Genomic DNA, 6,763 nt, shown 5'->3' with positions numbered 1-6,763 from the left:
CACCAAGGCAGCGCTCGAACAGTCAGTCGCAAATATCATCACTTGTTAGTGGTTAAAACCTCAAACTCACCAAGGCAGCACTCGAACAGTCCGTCACAAATATCACTTGTTAGTGGTTAAAACCTCGAACTCACCAAGGCAGCGCTCGAACAGTCCGTCACAAATATCACTTGTTAGTGGTTAAAACCTCAAACTCACCAAGGCAGCGCTCGAACGGTCGGTCGCAAATATCATCACTTGTTTGTGGTTAAAACCTCAAACTCACCAAGGCAGCGCTCGAACAGTCCGTCACAAATAGCACTTGTTAGTGGTTAAAACCTCAAACTGACCAAGGCAGCGCTCGAACGGTCAGTCACAAATATCATCACTTGTTCGTGGTTAAAACCTCAAACTGACCAAGGCAGCGCTCCAACAGTCAGTCGCAAATATCATCACTTGTTAGTGGTTAAAACCTCAAACTGACCAAGGCAGCGCTCCAACAGTCAGTCACAAATATCATCACTTGTTAGTGGTTAAAACCTCAAACTCACCAAGGCAGCGCTCCAACAGTCAGTCACAAATATCATCACTTGTTAGTGGTTAAAACCTCAAACTCACCAAGGCAGCGCTCCAACAGTCAGTCACAAATATCACTTGTTAGTGGTTAAAACCTCAAACTGACCAAGGCAGCGCTCGAACGGTCAGTCGCAAATAGCACTTGTTAGTGGTTAAAACCTCAAACTGACCAAGGCAGCGCTCGAACGGTCAGTCGCAAATATCATCACTTGTTAGTGGTTAAAACCTCAAACTCACCAAGGCAGCGCTCGAACAGTCAGTCGCAAATAGCACTTGTTAGTGGTTAAAACCTCAAACTCACTAAGGCAGCGCTCGAACGGTCAGTCGCAAATATCACTTGTTAGTGGTTAAAACCTCGAACTCACCAAGGCAGCGCTCGAACAGTCCGTCACAAATATCACTTGTTAGTGGTTAAAACCTCAAACTCACCAAGGCAGCGCTCGAACGGTCGGTCGCAAATATCATCACTTGTTAGTGGTTAAAACCTCAAACTCACCAAGGCAGCGCTCGAACAGTCAGTCGCAAATATCATCACTTGTTAGTGGTTAAAACCTCAAACTGACCAAGGCAGCGCTCGAACAGTCAGTCACAAATATCATCACTTGTTAGTGGTTAAAACCTCAAACTCACCAAGGCAGCGCTCGAACAGTCAGTCACAAATATCATCACTTGTTAGTGGTTAAAACCTCAAACTCACCAAGGCAGCGCTCCAACAGTCAGTCACAAATATCACTTGTTAGTGGTTAAAACCTCAAACTGACCAAGGCAGCGCTCGAACGGTCAGTCGCAAATAGCACTTGTTAGTGGTTAAAACCTCAAACTGACCAAGGCAGCGCTCGAACAGTCAGTCGCAAATATCATCACTTGTTAGTGGTTAAAACCTCAAACTCACCAAGGCAGCGCTCGAACAGTCAGTCGCAAATAGCACTTGTTAGTGGTTAAAACCTCAAACTCACTAAGGCAGCGCTCGAACGGTCAGTCGCAAATATCACTTGTTAGTGGTTAAAACCTCGAACTCACCAAGGCAGCGCTCGAACAGTCCGTCACAAATATCACTTGTTAGTGGTTAAAACCTCAAACTCACCAAGGCAGCGCTCGAACGGTCAGTCACAAATATCATCACTTGTTCGTGGTTAAAACCTCAAACTGACCAAGGCAGCGCTCCAACAGTCAGTCGCAAATATCATCACTTGTTAGTGGTTAAAACCTCAAACTGACCAAGGCAGCGCTCGAACAGTCAGTCACAAATATCATCACTTGTTAGTGGTTAAAACCTCAAACTCACCAAGGCAGCGCTCGAACAGTCGGTCGCAAATATCATCACTTGTTAGTGGTTAAAACCTCAAACTCACCAAGGCAGCGCTCGAACAGTCAGTCGCAAATATCACTTGTTAGTGGTTAAAACCTCAAACTGACCAAGGCAGCGCTCGAACGGTCAGTCGCAAATAGCACTTGTTAGTGGTTAAAACCTCAAACTGACCAAGGCAGCGCTCGAACGGTCAGTCGCAAATATCATCACTTGTTAGTGGTTAAAACCTCAAACTCACCAAGGCAGCGCTCGAACAGTCAGTCGCAAATAGCACTTGTTAGTGGTTAAAACCTCAAACTCACTAAGGCAGCGCTCGAACGGTCAGTCGCAAATATCACTTGTTAGTGGTTAAAACCTCAAACTCACCAAGGCAGCACTCGAATGGTCAGTCATCACTGGTTAGTGGTTAATGAAATTGTGTTTCTATTATAGCATGTTTCTGGCAGATAAAACTGTTGTAATATGATTAATATTACAAAATTATCCAGTACATTTTCTTGTTTAGAATAGCCTGGGATCCACACATACTGGGGTGACAAGAAATATAAAAGGTAGTGTGGGAAAACAGAGCTGAGACTGTGGGGCCTACCCCTCTGGCAGCGCCAATGAATGTTTTATTTAATGTGTTGTAAGTTGTTGGGATTAAAGCATTCATTCACGAGTGACACATTTATAACATATTAAACAAGCTTTTATTTCGTATCATGTTTGTCCCTCATGAAATAATTTTCAGTTGTCATGACATTTAGCGAGTGACAATGAAAATTATTTCACGAGGGACATAAACATGATACGAAATGGTAGCGAGTTCAATATCCTATTTATTACTCGTAATCGATCTTAATTTATATCACTCAACTTGTTTGGTTGATGTTCCTGTAAGGTTGTATTGCGCCAATCGATGACGTCATCTTATGGCGTTCTAGTGGGATGTATCACTTTGACATGTACCAAGATATGTTTAACCATATGGGTGTAATAAATAGATGACGTCATCTTATGGCGTTCTAGTGGGATGTATCACTTTGACATGTACCAAGATATGTTTAACCATATGGGTGTAATAAATAGATGACGTCATCTTATGGCGTTCTAGTGGGACGTATCACTTTGACATGTACCAAGATATGTTTAACCATATGGGTGTAATAAATAGATGACGTCATCTTATGGCGTTCTAGTGGGACGTATCACTTTGACATGTACCAAGATATGTTTAACCATATGGGTGTAATAAATAGATGACGTCATCTTATGGCGTTCTAGTGGGATGTATCACTTTGACATGTACCAAGATATGTTTAACCATATGGGTGTAATAAATAGATGACGTCATCTTATGGCGTTCTAGTGGGATGTATCACTTTGACATGTACCAAGATATGTTTAACCATATGGGTGTAATAAATAGATGTCGTCATCTTATGGCGTTCTAGTGGGATGTATCACTTTGACATGTACCAAGATATGTTTAACCATATGGGTGTAATAAATAGATGATGGCGTCATCATATGGGTGTTATGATGCGTTCTAGTAGGGACGTATCACTTTGACATGTACCAAGATATGTTTAACCATATGGGTGTAATAAATAGATGACGTCATCTTATGGCGTTCTAGTGGGACGTATCACTTTGACATGTACCAAGATATGTTTAACCATATGGGTGTAATAAATAGATGACGTCATCTTATGGCGTTCTAGTGGGATGTATCACTTGACATGTACCATGTTTAACCATATGGGTGTAATAAATAGATGACGTCATCTTATGGCGTTCTAACCACTTTGACATGTACCAAGATATGTTTAACCATATGGGTGTAATAAATAGATGACGTCATCTTATGGCGTTCTAGTGGGACGTATCACTTTGACATGTACCAAGATATGTTTAACCATATGGGTGTAATAAATAGATGACGTCATCTTATGGCGTTCTAGTGGGACGTATCACTTTGACATGTACCAAGATATGTTTAACCATATGGGTGTAATAAATAGATGACGTCATCTTATGGCGTTCTAGTGGGACGTATCACTTTGACATGTTACCAAGATATGGTTAAACCCTCATGGGTGATAAATAGATGCGTCATCTTATGGCGTTCTAGTGGGACGTAACTTTGATCACCAAGATATGTTTAACCATATGGGTAATAAATAGATGTCGTCATCTTATGGCGTTCTAGTGGGACGTATCACTTTGACATGTGCCAAGATATGTTTAACCATATGGGTGTAATAAATAGATGTCGTCATCTTATGGCGTTCTAGTGGGACGTATCACTTTGACATCACCAAGATATGTTTTCGACCATATGGGTGTAATAAATAGATGTCGTCATCTTATGGCGTTCTAGTGGGACGTATCACTTTGAATGTGCCAAGAATGTTTAACCATATGGGTGTAATAAATAGATGTCGTCATCTTATGGCGTTCTAGTGGGTGGTATCACCTTGACATGTGCCAAGATATGTTTAACCATGGGTGTAATAAATAGATGACGCTCAACTTATGGCGTTCTAGTGGGAAATATCACTTTGACTGTGTTAGATATGTTTTAACCATATGGGTGTAATAAATAGATGACCTCGAACAGTCAGTCTTATGGCGTTCTAGTGGGATGTATCACTTTGACATGTACCAAGATATGTTTAACCATATTAGTGTAATAATAGATGTCGTCATCTTATGGCGTTCTAGTGGGACGTATCACTTTGACATGTACCAAGATATGTTTAACCATATGGGTGTAATAAATAGATGACGTCATCTTATGGCGTTTCTAGTGGGACGTATCACTTTGACATGTACCAAGATATGTTTAACCATATGGGTGTAATCGAATAGATGACGTCATCTTATGGCGTTCTAGTGGGACGTATCACTTTGACATGTAGCCAAGATATGTTTAACCATATGGGTGTAATAAATAGATGACGTCATCTTATGGCGTTCTAGTGGGATGTATCACTTTGACATGTACCAAGATATGTTTAACCATATGGGTGTAATAAATAGATGTCGTCATCTTATGGCGTTCTAGTGGGATGTATCACTTTGACATGTGCCAAGATATGTTTAACCATATGATCCACACATACTTCTGTAATAAATAGATGACGTCATCTTATGGCGTTCTAGTGGGATGTATCACTTTGACATGTACCAAGATATGTAAAAACCATATGGGTGTAATAAATAGATGACGTCATCTTATGGCGTTCTAGTGGGATGTATCACTTTGAGTTGTGGGACCAAGATATGTTTAACCATATGGGTGTAATAAATAGATGTCGTCATCTTATGGCGTTCTAGTGGGATGTATCACTTTGACATGTACCAAGATATGTTTAACCATATGGGTGTAATAAATAGATGTCGTCATCTTATGGCGTTCTAGTGGGATGTATCACTTTGACATGTACCAAGATATGTTTAACCATATGGGTGTAATAAATAGATGTCGTCATCTTATGGCGTTCTAGTGGGACGTATCACTTTGACATGTACCAAGATATGTTTAACCATATGGGTGTAATAAATAGATGTCGTCATCTTATGGCGTTCTAGTGGGACGTATCACTTTGACATGTACCAAGATATGTTTAACCATATGGGTGTAATAAATAGAGATTTAACTTTCTCACAGCAAATGTTTTGTCTAGCGCTGTGTTAAGTTTTCACATTTAGCTCCATTTGTAACAAACTGCCTGGCCTAGGCCAATGAAATATAGTTTATAGAAATGCAAGCAATAAGAGAAACTTTTATCAAATATTATAATCATTGCACCATGTTCTTTCACCAAGCCTCTTGTGAAGACATTAAGAAATAAACTTAACTGGGGGGTCTTGTTTAGAATAGAAATAAATAATTTTGCTTTTAATATTTGTTTAAAAACAAAATTATGAACTGTTTCCACTCAGCCCAGTTGGCTCCCACCTTCAATAAACCATACACTACCCACATAAATCCCATGTGATAGCTTAGGGACTGTCCTGCAGAACAAACTTGATGGTACCAATTATGAAACAGACTATACCATTGTAGCTTGCCATGATAAACTTGTTTGAACTTGTTATGTTACTATTGATCTGTGAGATATTATATGCAGGTAGGACAACATACATTGTATTACCTGCTGAAAGGTACACTGCAGGTAACTTGGACAGTACAGGTAGCTTGGACGTTTGCTAAGCAGCTGAAGATATTGTCTTCTAGAAAAAAACATTAGCCATGCTTGCACTTGTATCAACAGTTCTGAGTTCTGGATTAATTAAGATTGTGTGTTAGTGTTTATGAAATAAATACTCTCTTTATGATAATTTATGTTAGTGACAATAAGCAGTTTGTACAGGTGTTGGAAAACTATAAATACAATTACATATTAAGTTTTATAAGTGTAACATTCATGTTTCTAGTTGTAAATATTTGTTAGACCTGTACATGTATGATACTAACAGTCTATGTTTAAAGTTATTGTTTTAATGTTTACATGTTATTATCAGACCATTATTGGATGGATGCATGGGTGGATGGATGAATGGATGGATGGATGGATGGATGGATGGATGGATGGATGGATGGATGGATGGATGACTCAACTTTATACAAGTTGTTAAAAATAGTTATGTTTAATGTAACAGATTCCCTGTTGTAATTATAATTATTAAATATTTGTAGTGATGATGCTACTTTTGAAAAGGACAGATATCTTAGTTGCCAAACATTTTGGGGACTGAGGTAGAGGGTGGGGAGTATAAAAAATTCCAGATTTTGCATTAATTAATTATTTATTAAAATCTCAGCATAAACAAAACAGTCTGTTTGGTGTATAAAATATATCAGTTAGGGACCAATCAAATAGTATGTAACGTTACAGGAGGTGGGTG

The sequence above is a fragment of the Gigantopelta aegis genome, chromosome 4 (assembly GCF_016097555.1).
Source record: "Gigantopelta aegis isolate Gae_Host chromosome 4, Gae_host_genome, whole genome shotgun sequence".
Classification (NCBI taxonomy): domain Eukaryota; kingdom Metazoa; phylum Mollusca; class Gastropoda; order Neomphalida; family Peltospiridae; genus Gigantopelta; species Gigantopelta aegis.
Note: the sequence above shows the minus strand (reverse complement) of the source record.